At 42.8% G+C, this 17,909-nt stretch overlaps 1 pseudogene; it reads right to left on the minus strand.

Moving 5' to 3' along the window:
- Window positions 1-2,671: 2,671 nt before the first annotated feature.
- Window positions 2,672-9,974, minus strand: LOC118551178 (actin, cytoplasmic 1-like; annotated as a pseudogene).
- Between the last annotated feature and the right edge of the window lie 7,935 nt (window positions 9,975-17,909).

Raw genomic sequence — 17,909 nt, forward strand, 5'->3', positions numbered from 1 at the left:
TAAATAAAGCCCTAAATGACATGCACTCCTTTGGTAACTCTGTTCTACAACTGAACTCTATTAAATGTTATATCAACTACTAAATCTTTCTCATAACTATTTACTAGGTAACACTCCTACCAGTACTCCCCCACACCCGACACTCATAACAAGTAATATTTTTTCTGTTACTCTCTGCCAGGGATATTCAACTGCTTTACATATATTAACTCACGTAAGCTACTATGAGTTAGCTGTTAGTATTATTCCCTTTTACTGATGCAGGAAGTGAGGGAGTTGAAAAGAGTTGAAGTAGCAAACAATGAATCATGGAACACTACATCAAAAACTAATGGTGTAATGTATGGTTAACATAACATAATAAAAAAAAAGAGTTGAAGTAGCTTGCTGAAATTTATCAGGTAATTGATGGCAGAACTAGAGAATGAACTCACGCTCTTTACTTACAGATATAAAACATCACATAATTAGTTGGCTTTTCGGGACTCAAGGAAAAGCCTGGTCACATATGTCCATTCTATCAGTTTTTATTGGCTTATCCCTCTGATTGATCCAGATCTTTGTAGATCCTGAGCTGGCATCTGATGCATTCACTCTCACCCTAGGGTTCAAGTCATCAGCATTAGCTTGTTTTCTAAATCTCATCCAAGATACTTGTAAAAATGTAATACTGGACAGGGCCAAACTAAGACAGACCCTCTGGTGCATCATGCAGAGCCACGTCTAGGTTGACATCTATCCATTAATCAACAACTTTGGATAGAAGTGTTCAACCATGTATGTGGCTTTATAATTATACTATTTTTCTAGCTGAAGTTTTCTCAACTTTAATGTCACAACATACTGGTGTGTTGTAATCAACTGTGAGGTGTTCCGTAACTGATTTGTTTCTTAAAAAAAATAGAGTAGGTTAAAGATTACTACCAAATTAAAGTCACTCGCATTCACTGCCATTTTGTCAAACTTTCTTGAGTATGATAAATAAGGTAGGGGTTATAGCTGGCATGAGAATAAGAGAGGATCTGTCCTTGGGAAAGTGACAAATAGAAAACCCAACTCTCAAATGTGTAGTGGTGGAAAATAAGATGATAAATGTTGCTCTGGTCCACATTTTTCCATCTTGGTTACAAGGATTTAATGAGAAACTTTGTCAAATTCATTTTGAGTATTTCCTCTCTCCATTCCCATGGCCATGACCTTGTATCAGGTCCTTATACCTTCTTTCAGAGAATGGATTTTTCAACTTTTTAGTCTAAAAAATTTCAAACACATAGAAAAATGGAAACAATAGTTATAATGAACATCCATATACCAACACAGATTTAACATTTCATCTTATTAGCTTCATCTGTATTTATATGTATATATTTTGTTCTCCGAACTACTTGCAAATAAGTCGCAAGCCCCATGACAATTCCCTCCTGGGACCAGTCACCTGCTTGCTTTCTCCATTCCTTGCTCTTCCTCTGAATGTTTCTGTATCTCAGAGAGCCAGTGACGGCAAACTCAGTTTCCTATACTCTCTGGTGACTAGGTTCTGTTTAGGTTTTGGCCAATGGGGAGCAATGACTGGAGATAAGATGGTAAGAAGAGAAAAGAAGACAGGATATTTCTACTGCCCTTTGGGAAGTGTCTTTGACAGTGTCTGTCAAACAGCCCCTTTCTCCATGGTCCAAGCTTCCCCTGGCGAGCCCCTGTTAAGTCCCACTGGACAGCCCTGGCTCCTGGGCTTTGATAACACCACTTCCTCCCATTGTTCCTCCAACTCAAAAGGTAGCAGTGGCTTTCAGTTTTTGTTACTACCTGGATTGCCTCTTTTTATCTTGTTTGCCCTTTCAACTCTGCAAACACCTTTTTAACCAGTCCCTTGTATTGAATCCCCTCTTTTGAACTCTCTTTTCTTGTGAGTTTCTTTCTTTCTCTTTCTTTCTTTCTTTTTCTTTCTTTCTTTCTTTCTTTCTTTCTTTCTTTCTTTCTTTCTTTCTTTCTTTCTTTTCTTTCTTTCTTTCTTCTTTCTTTTTTTCTTTCTTTCCTTTTTTTCCTTTAAGGTGTGCACTCTATTGAACTGGATTCAAGTCCATGTACAGGTAAGCCCTGGCTGCTTCCATGCCTCAACTGCACTCTCAGGGAGACCAAAAGCCTTCATACATCTCAAGCTGGGGGAACAAAGAGGGGAGCCATGATGGCAGACCATTCAAAATAAAACAAAAACAACAAGTATTAAGGTGAAGATTAAAAAAAATCGGACCACATAATTTAAATAAGCAATGGCATCACCCTCTCCTGTGTAGACTCTGGGGAAGAGTAGTCCTTCTCTTCAGGGAAAAATGGGGTTGTTTTGGGAAGACAAGGGACTTCCTGTAACAATGCATCTCATGATATTTGGAATGACTATTAAAAAAAGAGAGTAATGTACAATCAGTCCTCTGCCACATCATAGAACTTTAGGGATACTTCAACCAACTGTTGTCACCTTCACCGATCCAGTTTTTAAATCCTGAGTCAAGTGCCAAAAAACAAAACAAACAAAACCCCCACCAAAAAATCCAAAACCAAAACCAAACAAAACAAATTAAAAGAAACAAACAAACAAATAAAGCCATGCCAGTCTCATCTCGCATTCTGCACAAGTTAGGTTTTGTCAAAAAAGGGTGTAATGCAGTGAGCCCACCTAGAAGCACTTGTGGTGGATGATGGAGGGGCAAGACTTGTCGTACTCCTGTTTGCTTGCTGATCTGCATCTGCTGGAAGGTGGACAGCAAGGCCAGGATGGAGCTGCCGATCCACACAGAGTACTTGAGCTCAGGTGGTGCAATGATCTTGATCTTCATCATGTTGGGCGCCAGGGTGGTGATCGCTTGCATCTTGTCAGCAATGCTGAGGCCATGGTGGTGCCACCAGATAGCCCCATGTTGACCTCGAGGTCCCTGTGGTTGTCGACATCACACTTCATGTTGGAGTTGAAGGTAGTTTCGAGGATGGCACAGGATTGTGTGTCCAGGAAGGAAGGCTGGAAGAGCTCCTCGGGGCAGCGGAACCGATGGTGATGCCAATGGTGATGGCCTGCCCATCCAAGAGCTCACGGCTCTGCTCCAGGGAGGAGCTGGAGGCTCTGGTGGCCATCTCCTGTTCGAAGTCCAGGGCGACGTAGCACAGCTTGTCCTTGATGTCACACACAATTTCCTGCTCAGCAGCGGTGGTGAAGCTGTAGCCACTCAGCAGCATGGGGTGCTCCTTAGAGGCCACACACAGCTTGTTGTAGAAGGTGTGGTGCCAGATCCTTTCCATGTCGTGCTTGATGGGGCACTTCAGGGTCAGGATACCCCTCTTGCTCTGGGCCTTGTAGCCCATGTAGGAGTCCTTCTGGCCCATGCCCACCATAACGCTCTGGGGCCAGGGGCGCCACGATAGGGGGAAGATGGCCTGGGGGGCTTTGTGGTCGGCGAGGTCGGCCTTGCACGTGTGGGAGCTGTTGTTGACCGTGAGCGCAGCATATCATCATCCATGGTGAAGTGGTGGTGGTGTAGACCCTTGAGGGCAGGGGGCTTATGCTTGCAGGGTGGACGCTGTCCAGGCGGTCCCAAGTTCTGTTTTCTTGATTCTGAATAATGTAGCCTTTAAATTCGTTGACATCCTTCTTCTAAAAATAAGTATTTTTCTATCAACCTCAACACTATTATCACTTAGGGAAAGTAATAATATCTCCCTAATATCATCTAATACTCCAGTTCCTATTAATGTTTCCTCACTTGTTCCCAAAATGCTTTTTATAGTGATTTCTTCAAAGTAATGCAATCAATGTTAAATCATTGTATTTGATTATTGTGTCTTTTCTTTTCTTTTTTAAGCTTCTCTTAATCTGGAACAAATCTAGGATTTTTTTTTTTCTCTATGACATTGACTTTTTGAGGGCCAAAAGTTGTCTTCTAGAATTTTCCACATTCTAGATTTTTTTTCTGATTTTCCCCCCTTGGTGCTGGTGGACTTATTCCTAAACTTCGTACATTATTTCATAATCTGGAAGGTAGGTATAAAAGCTTGAGTAAATTCAAGTTAAAATTTTTTGGCAAGAATGCTTTTTAGATGTTGCTATTCATTTCATATTGTGTCATACCAGGAAACAACATGAGTGAAATATTTAATCACTTAAGTAAGATTATGACTATTAGATCTTTTCTTTTTATGACTACTAGATCTTATAAGCAGTCAATTATAAGGGTAGTTGCCACTTTTGCATTTGTTTTTGGCACTTTTGTAGCCCTGTATGATAACTAATTAAATGTTAGTATTATATTTCTATTACATTTTAAGCTTATGTTTTATATGTATTGCTTAGTGACCTATGAAATTTCTACAGAATGCTACCTTGCAGATTGTATGTGTTCTGTGAATATTTGTGAAATGAATGGCCAGTCATGAGTTTTATAGCAGTGTGATTGCTTGCTCTTATATCCTAGTTCTTCCTTTACTGATCTTTCTTTTTTGCTAATCTCCTTTACTCTTAGCTTTTACATCCAGTAAAAAACAAAACAAAACAAAACAAAAAATGAAATGGAAATGGTTAGAGCTAAAGTCAACTTGCTTTATGCCCATTCATATTCGTTGACTCAACATGTCTGAAAATGAACTCATCATCTTTCCTACCAAACTTGCTCTTCTCCCTTTATTGCTTAACATGGTGATTAGCATCATTCAATGGCACCAACTGCCAACTGAGGATGCATCTTTGACCCCTGACTGTCACTCACACTGCTTATCCAATTATTCCTCAAGGTGTGTCCATTCTGCCTTCCTGGCTGTGTCTTTCTCAATAACTTGATTCTTACCCCCATTACTCAAGTTCAGTTTTTCACCAACCCTTAAATAGACTACTTCAAAAACTGCCCTCCCTGTTTCCAGGCCCACACCCTCAAATCTTTCCTCCACATTACTCTCAGAAAGTGCATTCTGATATACAGATTTTCTCATTTCATTTTCCTGCTTAAAATGTTTTAATTGCTCTCCATCACCTACAGGACACAAGGCCCTCCATGTCACAGAGAGCTGTTTAGCTCTCCAGTGTCTCATCTTGATGCTCTGCTTCTTGCACCCTCACTCACCCCCTTACACTAGCTCTCACATGTCACAGCTCTACAACAGGCTATGCTTGCTTATCTACACACTTGTACCTGTGTTCTTCCTCTCCCTGAAATGTGCCTCCATGTTGTACTCACCTGGTTACCTCTGCTGATGCTTCAGTCTCAGCTAAAGAGCTGTCTTTATGTGAATCCTTCCCTTCCGACAAAGTATTCTTGAATCCCAGTACCTAGCACAGTGCTGGTACAAGAAGTGAGCTGTCCTTCCCTCCAGCCCACTGAAGGGGGTACTCAGCCACATTTCTCCCTATACCCCCTCAAAGGCTTTCCCTGATCCATCCTTCCATCTAAATTAGCCTCCTTCCCCATTAATTACTCTCTCAGCAAATTTTTTTCTGATTTGCCTAGACTCGTGATGGCTAGATGTAAATATAAAGATATTAAAAATAAAAAAATATGTCCCCAAAGTGAAGACTCAAGCCTTGAAACAGAGATCCTCAGGCTGGCATCAAGGCTCAGGCCTAGGCCTGTAGAGAAAGCCTGGGGACAGAAGTCTAATGAGGTCACGGAAATCATCAGGCCAGGGTATGTATCGCCAGGAGTCAAGGGCCAAGATCCAAATCAGGATATGGGAACTACAGCAGGGCTGAAGCCTGGAAGAAGTAGCCACAAGAATCCCACTGTGTCCTTCTTTTCATCTCATCTTTGGGGCTGTGAGGCCAATGATGAATCTAGAAGTCTGTAGTTTGTGACATCACAAAATAGGCCTGATAACAGTTGTATAAGAAGGAAGACTGGGCATTGGTCTTAAATTTTGGTACCTTAAATAACCATTTCTTTTTCTTGAATGAATCACTCTGTGTTTTTCTGCATCATTTTCTGCATCATAGGCAAATGAAAAACAGGGACCTAAGAAAGAATAAAAATAAACCAATGATGAATTTTAACAAGGCCAATTCAAAAGAATGCAAATATTACTGTGTGAATCTGGATAGGAGAAGGAAAAATATCTTAAAAAATGATTATTCAAAGAATGATGAAAATAGCAGTAGAAAGTATGGGAAAATGTTACCCATGAAAAAGGAAAAACACTCTCTTAACTTCCTTACTTGCTTAGTGTCTGGTATTCACGTCACTCTTCTTCCTAGAATCTTCCAGTGCCTTCCTAATGCATTTAGAACAAAATCCAAAATTCTTAGTATGACCTGCAAAGTCCTGGGGTCTGGCTCCTGCCAACATTTCCAGCTGCATCTCACACCTCTCTTGTCTGTCACTGGGTTCTAAGCACATGGGCCTTCCTACTGGTTTCCAAAGATACGGAGTCCCTTCTTTCCTCAGGGCATTTTGCAGATATTTCCCCCTCTCCCCGGCATGGTCCCCCTGCCCCTGATTCTGTGCCAGCTTCTCCCAGCTATACTTCTCCCCACAGCCCTCAAAAGCCTTTCCCTGATCCCTCTTTCCATCTAAATTAGCCTCTAACCCCATTAATCTCCCTCTTAGCAAAATTTCCCTTTATTGCACTAATCGAAATTTGTAATCATTGGTTCATCTGGGTGATATTTTGCCTGATATTTGAAAGCTTTCAGAAGTGTAGGAACCATGCTTGTTTTGCTTACAGCTAGACAATAGGAACTCAACAGTTAAGTATCAACTGAATGAAGACAGAAAGGGAAGATGAAAAAATGGACTGGTGTGATCATCTTTGTGGGGCAGACTCCTATTTATCCCTCAGTCTCTCTCAGTATCATCTTTTCTTAGTTAGTAACAGAACCTCAGTTTTGACTCAAACACACACTTGACCAGAAAAAGATGACATTTTTCCAGACTCCCTTGAAGCACGGTATAGCTCTGTGACTAAGTTCTGGTTAACAGGATCTAATGGGAAGTAGCATTTGCAACTAATGAGAAAGATCTTTGGACGAGAGTTGTGTGCCTCATTCTTTGACCTCCCATCCTTTCTATCGGCTGGAGTAAAGACATGATGGTTGGAATTCAAGCAGCCAAACTGACATGTGGTGGCATGCAAAGAGTGACATGGCGAAAAGTAGAAGGACCCCAGATCCCCAAGGATTATGTGGAACAGAGCTGCCTGATTAGGTTGGGACTATGGAACTGTTATAGCTGTACCTAATCCTAATGGGGCTGTGGCACAGGGAATGGAGCTTAAGGAAATCTGAGCGGAGTTTTGAGAACATTGACGTTAAGAAGTGGAAGGACATTCCATGGAGAACAAAGTCCGTTCATATATGCACTAAGTAATGAAGTAGCATAGCATATTTAGGTAATGATAATTAAAATGCTAGGATCATCAATAACAAGAGATAGAGCAAGAGGAAGTTACAAATACACAGTTTACAAAACCAGATTATAAACACATAGAAGATTGAAATTGTGGCAAAGACTACTTCCTCTCCCAACATCCATGCTCCCTTTCCTCCTCAACTGTGATGCTATTATTCATAATTATGAAATCATTCCATTCCTCCCCCTCTTTTGTTGTTGTGTTTTTTTGTTTTGTTTTGTTTTGTTTTTTCTAGAGGGGATCAGGGAGGAGCAGAGGGAGAGGGAGAGAGAGAATCCTAAGCAGGCTCCCTGCCCGCTCCAGTGCAGCACCAGACACGGGGCTCAATCTTGCAATACTGAGACCACGACCTGAGCTGAAATCAAGACTCGGACGCTTAACCCACTGAGCCACCCAGACGTCCCTCTCCCTTTGATAAATGGGAAAATTACACTTTTCTGTCCCTTTGTAGATTCACTATGTGACTTGCTTTGGCCGATAAAATGTAAACTTTAAGAGCCAGAGTGAGATTCATACTCTCTCTCTACTAGGATGACTAGCAACATTTCTGATAGTGGTTTTGGGTTTCAGAGTGAAGACATCATGGATCAGAGCCCTAAACATCCAGATTGGTTATGTAATGTGAGAGAAAAATAAGCCTTTGTTGTTTTAAGCCTCTAAGATTTTGATTGTTTGTTACTGCCGTTATATTCAGAGTGGCAATGCACTCAGATGAGATAACCTTTCCCAGACTCTTTTGCAGCAAGGTGTTGTCAGATAACTGTTTGCTGTAAGACACAGTACAAGGATTGTCTATAACTTCTGGGAAGACTGAGTAAAGGGAAGTGCCGTAATTGGCGAGGACCCTTTTTTTTTGCCCTTCTGCTCATCCTCCTTTCTGTCATCTGGAATTCAGTCAACAATCTCTGACATTCAAAGAACTATCTTGGACCATGAAGCAATGCAATTTCTTATAAAACTAAACATGCAACTACCGTAAAACCCAGTAATTGTACTCTTGGGCATTTATCCTAGAGAAATGAAAACTTATGTTCATGCAAACACCAGTCCATGAATGCTCATAGCTGTTTTATTCATAATAGTAGAAAACTATGAACAACCTAGAATTTCAACAGGTGAATGGTTAAACAAATGGTACACACAGGTATGTACCATGGAATACCACTTAGCAATAAAAAGGAAACAAGCTCTTGATACATGAGACGTGCAACAACCTGGGTGAATCTCCAGAGAATTCTGCAGAGTGATAAACCCCAAATGTAACCTACTGTATGATTCCATTTATACAACATTCTCGAAGTGACAAAATTATATATTTTTGTCAGAGAGAACCGATTAGTGTTGCAACTTGTGCTTGATGAAAATGTTCTGTATCTCGACTACTATCACTGTCAATATCCTGATGTGACATTCTACTATAGATTTGCAAGATGTCGCCATTGGGGAGAACTGGGTAAAGGGCACATAAGATCTCTCTGTATTAGTTTTTACAATTGCCTGTGAATCTAACATTATCTCAAAAATTTTTAATAAAAAAAAACAAAAAGAGTTAAGAAAGAAAAAACCCCCACAGAAGTCAGATTTCTCCCAGATGAGTTAAAAAAAAAAAAAAAAGTCCACTAGGGCTTGGACTTAGGACACAGATATATTTTTAAAGTGCCCAGATGAATGTAGTGTCCAGCTAGACTTCAACTCTAAAGAGAGCTGGTAAAAAAATGGTACCATATGCTGTCCGAGGGCTTCTTCTAAAACAGCCTTCTCCCCACCCCCAAACCAGTTACATATGCAGAATACTATCGAAGAGAGAGGACAACGGGAACAGAAGTTAGCAGGATCTTAGTGTTCATCATCTGAGGTTATTCCCCACCATCACCCAAGGAGAGCTATTTGTGCTTCCTACCCGACTTCTGCCAAGCTCAAAGGGGAGGTGGGGCTCTAATATTGTGTGTAGGTATCACAAACTTGTGGGAAGACCCCAGTTGGATGTCTGCTTAGGCAGAGGACATGTTGATTTACCTGCTTTCTGCCCAAGCAGGGCAAAAGAGGATGGGACAAGGACAGCAGGACTAGGGTAGAGGGTGCAAGGGAGGAGACTGAGCCACCACCATTTGGCCTGAGTTTCCCATGCACCATGGACTATCCCACAAATACCATTAGGCTGGAGTCTTTGCTCCACCCACAAGAGAAAGGCTGGTTGAGGGAATCCTAACAGGAAGGGGGGTGAATTGTTAGTGATGAGAGCTGAGGAGGGGCGAGGAAGGTCAGCAGGAGTGGGTCCTCAGAGCAGGGCAGTGGGGAAGCACTTACAGTCCTTTGAAGAGCTCACAAGGATGCCCTATGAGGGAGCCAGAGGATTTTGAGGTAAGTTCAGCCAGAAAAGGGGTGAGAACCAGCAGTCAGAAGACCTCAAGAGCAGCTAGCTGTGGGAGAGGCCCTCATCCCTTGTCAGTTCCCTCTCAGCATAGCAGAAGAGCTGGTGTAAAGTTCTCAATCTGGGCTGCTCATTAGCATCACCTGGGAGCTTTTGAAAGTATTGCTACCCAGACCTCACCCCCAGACACCTCACCTTGAGTCTGACGGACGACTCTAAGACCCATGTCACATTACCTCCCAAAGAAGACATGGTACAGGGCATCTCCCTTACAGAGCCCCTCTCCCATTTGGGGTACCAGTCACCCATCAAAGATCAAAGGTGAGCCAGAACCCAAGGCCTGCCTTCAAGACCAAGCCACTAGCCCTGGGTTTCTGTGGCTTCTCTGCGCTGAGTGGAAACATAGGACAGCATAGACAGAGGCAAGTGGGAGAGATTACGAAGTAAATTTAAGAGTGCAAGAAAAACATGACAAATGAAAGACATACAGTGGGAGAAGGGGAGGGGCGAGGGGGGGGATCGCCTGGAGGCTTGTAGGGCTTAGTTTGCATGTGCACAAGGAATGAGTTATTAGTGATAGCGACAATAGGGCTTTCTCTGAAATGGAAGATGCCTTTTACTAAAAGAGAAAGCAAACATTACTTAGAACAAATCTCATGTCATACCTTAATGTTTACAAAGGAGACAGAGAGAGAGAGGGCAGGAAAGAACAGATTTCCCAGGGGAGGAAATTGCAATGAGAACAAGTAATCTGGATCAAGCCTGAGCATGTCTGAACAAAAAGAATACCCGAGGACAGAGGAAACTCTAAGGATAAGATAGGATTTTACATAGCAGGAACCCCTAACTAGATTGGTGTTCCACCGTTTTAAAGTGGTGACTGTCGTCAAATATGCCGGAGCAAGAAGTTCTGTAAATGAATACTATTTCCCACAGATTCTGATGCTTGAAGACTTTTCCCAAGTTCAGAATAAATGTTTTTAAATTAAAGACAGCTTGAACTCCCCAAAATAGGGAAATGGTTAAGTAAATCATAGTGTACAGCATAGGATAGAATAGTGTGCTACCTTTACAAATGATGCAGATGACATGAACCCAGGAGAACACAGACCAATTAGGTTAAAGAAAGCAAGACACAAACTGTGTGTGCTTACGACTACGTGAGAAAAGTGTATTTTCTTTTATACTTCTTTGCTGTACATTTCTAAACTTCTGTCAAGGAGTATATATTATTTTAATAATCAGAATCAAAAGATAAATGTTATTTATAATCTTATAGCCCTCTTTCATGTCTTATATCCTTTTTCCCCCACTGATGTGCTCACAGAAGGTACTTTTGACACCACTAACAGATTCCTAGCTATTCATCTCTCCCTAGGCTACAGACGCTGCTATTTATTTATTTATTTTTTAAAAAGATTTTATTTATTTATTTGAGAGAGAGAGAGAGAGACAGCGAGAGAAAGCACAAGCTGGGAGGAGAGGGAGAAGCAGGCTCCCTGTGAGAAGGGAGCCCAATGCGGGGCTCGATCCCAGGACCCTGGGATCATGACCTGAGCCGAAGGCAGCCGCTTAATGTACTCATCACCCAGGTGCCCTGACACTGCTATTTATTACTCAGGCTTCCTTCTCCCAGTGCTGCCCTTGCCAAGCATTTTATTCCTCCAGTGGCTTTTTTCTGAAGATACCGTATCAACTTCGGGGAAGTCTCTTAGAATACCCCAGCTGCTAGGTGGGCGTCCACCAACGTTTAGCACATACTCTTTTCCATACAGTTTGTATTAGTTTTCTCCTGCTGAGTAACACATTAGTACTAACTTGGTGGTTGAGAATAATTTTTTTATCTCATTGTTGCCGTAGCTCAGGAATCCAGGTATGGATTAATTGGGTCTTTGGCTCAGGGTCTCTCAAGGCTGATATCAAAGTATTGGCTAAGGCTGTGATCTCACCTGAGGCTCAGGGTTCTTTTCAAGATCAATTTTTGTTTTGTTTTGTTTTGTCGTTGTTTGTTTGCTTGCTTGCTTGTTTTGCCAAAATTCAGTCTTTTTGAGATTTCAGGATTGACGACATTTTCCTGCTGTTTATTGGCCAGGAGTCACTCTTAGCTTCTAGAGGCCACTTTTATGTGGCCCTCTCACAGCTTGTCAGCTTACTTCTTCAAGGCCAGTGGAGAGTAGCCGCTACCGCTTTGTGTCTCTTTTAGGGACTCACCTGATTAGGTCAGGCCCACCTAGGCTAACCATTTGATTAGCTTGAAGTTGACTGAATAATGTCCTTGTTTACACCAACAAAATCCCTTCACCTTTGCCACATAATTTAACCTAATTATGAGAGTGCTATCCTATCATAATCACAGGTCCTTCCCACTCAAGGGGAGGAGATTATATAGAGTAGGTATACCAGGGGATATGTCTTGGGGTCCATGTTAGAATTTTACCTACCACAAGATTATAGAAGTAAATTAAGGGCACTGCAAATATTGGATTAGAATTAATTTAAAATATATTCTAACTGAAATTCATAATAAAAATAACACATTCTTAATACATCATATACCATTTTTGTGCATATTTCAACATTGTCTTGCAATTTCTCTTTGTTTAAAGAATTTCCCAAGAATGTAAAGTAAGCTACTTAAAAAAAAAAAAAAAGTACCATTTGCGATAGTTATCTCTGGTAATCTGGATTATTTTGAGACTATAAAACCAACGAAGCAATACAAGAATCAACCAAAGAACCAAACACAGCCTGGAAATAAATCAGAGGCAGAGGAGAATAAAGGAATATTGATCATTTTTCATATGGGGAGAATACATTTCAGATTTCCTTTGAACCAGAAAAGTCTTGCTGCTAGAAAATTGAAACATTTTCAGAAGTAAGTACTGAGGTAGGGTGGGGGTATGTGATGCATCTTGAGGCAGGAGGGGTGGGGCCTTGAGAAGGTGGAGCTGGCGGGGTCTGGGGTTAAGAGACAGTCTGCTCTCTTAGCTCACAGCCAAGTAGCACTCCAGTATTTCCAACCCGGCTGGGATGATAACAGTAATGGCTAGCACTTTGATGGCGCTTCCTGTGTGTCAGGCATTGTTCAAAGCTCTTTTTACAGAGTAACTCATTTGAGTCTTTGCAATAATTCTGTGAGGTGTGTGTGCCGTTCCTATTATTATTATTACAGGTTGAACCCATCCGTTGTTTTTTATCTTCAGCTTTCTGCTTGGCTGCTCTATTCTACTTTTCTTTGCAACACTGTAGCTCCTGCCGCTCATTGTCTTTTTTGCATCAGCCCTTTTGTGCAGTCACTGATCTTGAGGTTAACTCCCTTCCCTGTAAACTTTGGATACTTTTGTGATCAAACATTTCCAGGGCCTCTACTAGAACTCAATCTATTCCATGGTCACCTTAATTCGATGAGAGCCCCATTCCCCTGTTTCTCGGAGTGGCCTTTGGACAGTGCAGCCTCCTGAACATTTCCACCCTTCACAGTGGAACAGATTTTATTTTATTTTATTTTTTTATTTTTATTTTTTTAAAGATTTTTTATTTATTTATTTGAGAGAGAGAGAATGAGAGAGAGCAAGCACATGAGAGGGGGGAGGGTCAGAGGGAGAAGCAGACTCCCCGCCGAGCAGGGAGCCCGATGTGGGACTCGATCCAGGGACTCCAGGATCATGACCTGAGCCGAAGGCAGTCGCTTAATCAACTGAGCCACCCAGGCGCCCCGGAACAGATTTTAGAGCATGTTTGGCTGCAAGTGGCTGAAACCCAAGTCAAATGATCTAAAGCATAAAATAATATATGAGTTCTCATAGATTTTAAGGGTCCTGAAGGCTCACAGAAGTGAGCTCACAGAAGAAGCTCAAGACGACAGAGTAACTCACAGAACTTTTGGTACCAGAGTCTCAGAGACATGACCTATGGGCTCATTTCTGGACTCTTGCCTCCGCTTGGCCTCATTTTGCAGCTTGGCCATCTCCACATGGCAGAGAAGATGCCGTCACTAGCTCCAGGCTGCACCATCCCATTTTATCCAACGCTACACCGAGAGGGCTTCCTCCATCCAGCACCTGAGTGTCACTCTCAGGGAGAGATTCTGGTTGGCCTAGCTGGGGAGGCCTGCAAGTGGCCCAGCCCAGGTGAGCTTCCCCCTGGGTTTCAGAGTAGGGGGAAGCTGTGCCTCTGGGTTCACTGGGGAGTTGGAGCTTCTCAAGGGAAACGGGGCTTTGTTTCCGAGGGGATGGGGAATCATGCTCTGTGACAAAATCAGCCGCTGCCACTGAGCAGTGTGCGTCGGGAGATCTTCAAATATAACTTAACCGGCAATAAAGTGTCTAAATCATTTTCTCCCTAACATTCAGTTTTCATTTGTGTGACATGATTTAAGATACAGTTTGCACTGAATATAAACCATAGAATATGATTCGGCGAGAAAAGCACAGAGCTGCCCAAGCCATAGTGAGCTTTATGACTATGCAAACCCATACATTAAAAATCACTGGGAATCAGTGGGAATTTTCTGTATAGGTACAGGAAAATCTCACCCCCAGGAGGGAGAAAACTCAAAGAGCTGGGACAAGGAGCCAGAGCGGGGCCTTGTCGAGCCCCAAGTTAGCATTTGATACATCACTATTCAAGATGGTGACACATGCAGCTGTCATAGAGCGCCATTGCCTGGAGAGCGCACCGGAGCTTGATGGGAGACGTCAGAAGGCCACGCGGGAGCTTGATGGGAGACGTCAGAAGGCCACTGGAGCGGGAGACTGAAGGGGTGTCAACAAGTGATGAGGGTACTTTTTGCCTTTGTCAGGAAGCAGCAAAAACAGCCAGTAAATGCTATGCTCCAATACTGGTTTTGCTACAATTCACAATCAAGGGTCTGGAGGTAACTAAAGAAGGGGAATGAGGTAGGACTGGGGAAGGAGGAAGAAGCATTCATGAAATACTTCACTAATCTGAATTTGTGAAAAGAGTTCTGGGATTTTCTCACAGGACCACGCCTTGAAAGCCTCTATCTGGGTAAAATCAGGATGAAATATTTGCTGACTCCTTATACCCTAAGAGGGGATGCTCTTCCTAAGAAATTCTGAAAGCTTCTTTTCAAGGAAGGCTCTGTCATAAAAAAGACAATAGGATGTTTGCAGTTTCCTTCCTTCCTTCCTCTTTCCTTCCTTCCTCCCTCCCTCCCTCCCTTCCTTCCTTCCTTCTTTCCTTCTTCCTTCCTTCCTTTTTTCTTGGTAAATTCTAGCTGATGGTAATTCAGTACCAAGCTTTGTGTTATTTAGTTTTCTTTTATGCAGAAATGCAATGCTTGGACATGTCATGAACTTAGCAAAGAAAAAGAATATGCCTTTTAAAAAATTTAGTACCCCAAATTTGGAACCCAGAAAATTGGAATCTATGAAGAATGCACATCTAAATCTTTAACTTGGCACCTCTAGGGGGTTGTGGGTGGGAGCAGGGTGGGGGGGATGTAATTCAAATACCAGCCTGGAGGAATCATTTCGATTACAATGTAAGAAATGTAAGAAGTTATTGTAATGAGGTCAGTTCTGGTCCTTATGTTATTAGCCGACCAGTGAGGATGCAGACGAGGTAGAACAGAAATTAATTAGAGTATTATGGGGGCTTTACAATCTAAGGTATTCAGAAACTTAGCAAAACTAGGTCTGTGTTCTTAAAAAAAAAAGATTATAGAGAGACCTTATTAAAGCACAGAAGGCTCAGCTATTTAAGATGGTGACATACATAGAGGCAGGAATGTGCAAAGAGAAGCTGAAAGGCAGCCAGGCCCTGAAGGAATTTCAGTGGAATTTCTTCACCGGAGGAGTAGTTAATAAATAGAGCAGATTTCTAAGGGCAGAAACTAGAGCAGCTACTACAAATAGTTTTTTTTTTTTTTTTTTTTTTTAAAGGAAGGGAGTGATAGGAAGTTAGAGAGGAAAATGTTGAAACAAAGAAAACAAGGCTTTTAGCTAGCAATCCTGGCCACCTCCCCTGCGAAAATGTCTGCTCCCAGACACTGAGAATGTTCTATCATTTAATAATCATAAAACACTGTGGAGTTGGTCTTGGGTGTTAGTTTTAGATTAATGCTAGATATCATTAAGAAATGCATGTAATAGAATACTTTTCAAAAGTCTGAGAGACCATTTGCTTTGTCTTGCTGCCAACGTGTCTGCTATTTTCCATTCCACAGAAGGACAGAATTGAGGGCTAGAAAATCCCTTTGTGCTCTGGGTTGGTCTCTCCTCCTGCTTCGATGTGGGGCTGTTCCTCATAGTCTGATGCACGAAGCCTTCTCTGGGACAGTGTTAATATACTGAGTGCTTACGAATCCAAGGCTCTGATTTTTTTTTTTTTAACTTCTATTCTCCTCAATCAGCTGGGTTGGGATGGTTACTAGCTCATTGTGCACAAGGGTTTTTAGGCTTCAGGTTGTCAAATGATGACGAAAAGGGAATGGCTGTAAGTGTGCGTATCTTTGGGCCAACATATCTGCAACTTCATCAATATGCAGATTTCCTCCGCCTCACCAGTCAAAAAAATTTTACCAAGATTCAACTCGGCAAAAACGGACTAAAATTTGCCAATCGATCCATGGGGTTGGAACTGTTATCTGTTATCTCTGTTAGCAGTTCTCCATGTGGGGCCCTCTCACCCTCCATGAAAACTGAAAGAAATATTTGCCGAAAACCTTGAGCTGTCATGCGGGAGGACTCTGTGGGGGCACCAGCCCGCGTGAACGGCGAGGCTGACGGGTGTGTGAGATGACCGGCGTGGCCACACAGCAGCACTTCCCAGACCGCGGGCCTCAGCATCTCCGGGGGTATTCATAGAAATGCAGATTCCTGGGCTCCGTGCTCAGACCTACTGAAATAGAATTCCTGAGGTCGGGACCTGTGGATCTGCATTTTTTATTATTATTATTATTTATTTTCAGTCACACACATGATTCTGAGACACATGGGCCTGGAGGACTTGGGGATGTGTAATTTGAAGGGAAAGACATGACAGGGGCTAAGAAGGAAAACTTACGGGTATTTGCTTCCCTTTCAGCCCAAACCTTGCTGGGGAGAGCAACGGCAGGGGTCCCAGTGGGTTCTGAGCAGCAGTGATTCGGGGGGAGCCAGGCAAGCAGGGCACACAGGGAATTGCAAGTCTGTGCAGGAGTCGACTGGGGCCAAGTGACAGGCGAGCATTTGGGGAGTTTACTAGAAAATATAAAATAGGTGATGAACGGAACATTCTGATATCATGTGTGTATTGGAGATCATTGTTTGTGAATCTGGCCGACTCAAGCTCAGAACAATCCACTTGCACATTGAAGGAAAGCCTAAAGAGTGAGCTAGATCCGGCGGACTCGAAGGTATGGCTGGCAGAGGCCGTGGTGCCTTGATCAACAGTCCCCCAGTTCGTAGCCGTGGAAGAGAGGGATTCCCATAAAGGAGCTTAGGATGCACTGACTGAAGGTAAGGTTGGAAAATGGAGTAGGCGTGAGGCAGCCAAAATAAACTCCTCTCTCAACCAAAAAGTGTGCAAACCAAGGAGAGTCGGTCTCACTAAGTGCGTAGCCCGCAAGCAGAGGTCCTCCAGTAAGCAGGATGGGGTGAGTGGTCAGAGGGCCAGAGAAAAGTCGGGAACTTCATAGGAACGGGGGCAGAAAGAGGCAGAGGGAGCTGGAGGGCAGTGAGTAGGAAATGGTGTTGACTTACTCTGCCGTTCAAGGGAGTCCGGTCATGATGTTTTTCTGCTTATCAAAGATCTGGGGGGCTCGCCTCTGCTCCCCAGCCTCTGCTAGTTGCACTCTGTGAGCCCCCTCCAGGCTGGGTGCCCTCTGCTCTGCAAGCTTCACTTCTGCTTGGACGCCAGCTGACATACTCTTCAACCTCTTTCCTGCCTCCTCTGCCTCGGGAGTTCTCCCTCCGTGTTTCCATGGGAACTGTTACGTTGTCATGGGTTCCACTCTCTTGTCTATTACCCCTGGGTCAACCTCGCTAGACTTAGGGGGCCCCATGGCTTAGGACAGCTAGGTCAGCACCATGGTTGGTTAAATAGGCCTTTGTAGATTGGCCTGGGAACCATACCACTATTTATAATAATTTTTTTCTATGGGGAAATTCTTTGCGTTCCAAACACCCCATTGACTGGTGACCTTTTAGAACACAAC

The sequence above is a fragment of the Halichoerus grypus genome, chromosome 4, assembly GCF_964656455.1.
Source record: "Halichoerus grypus chromosome 4, mHalGry1.hap1.1, whole genome shotgun sequence".
Taxonomy (NCBI): domain Eukaryota; kingdom Metazoa; phylum Chordata; class Mammalia; order Carnivora; family Phocidae; genus Halichoerus; species Halichoerus grypus.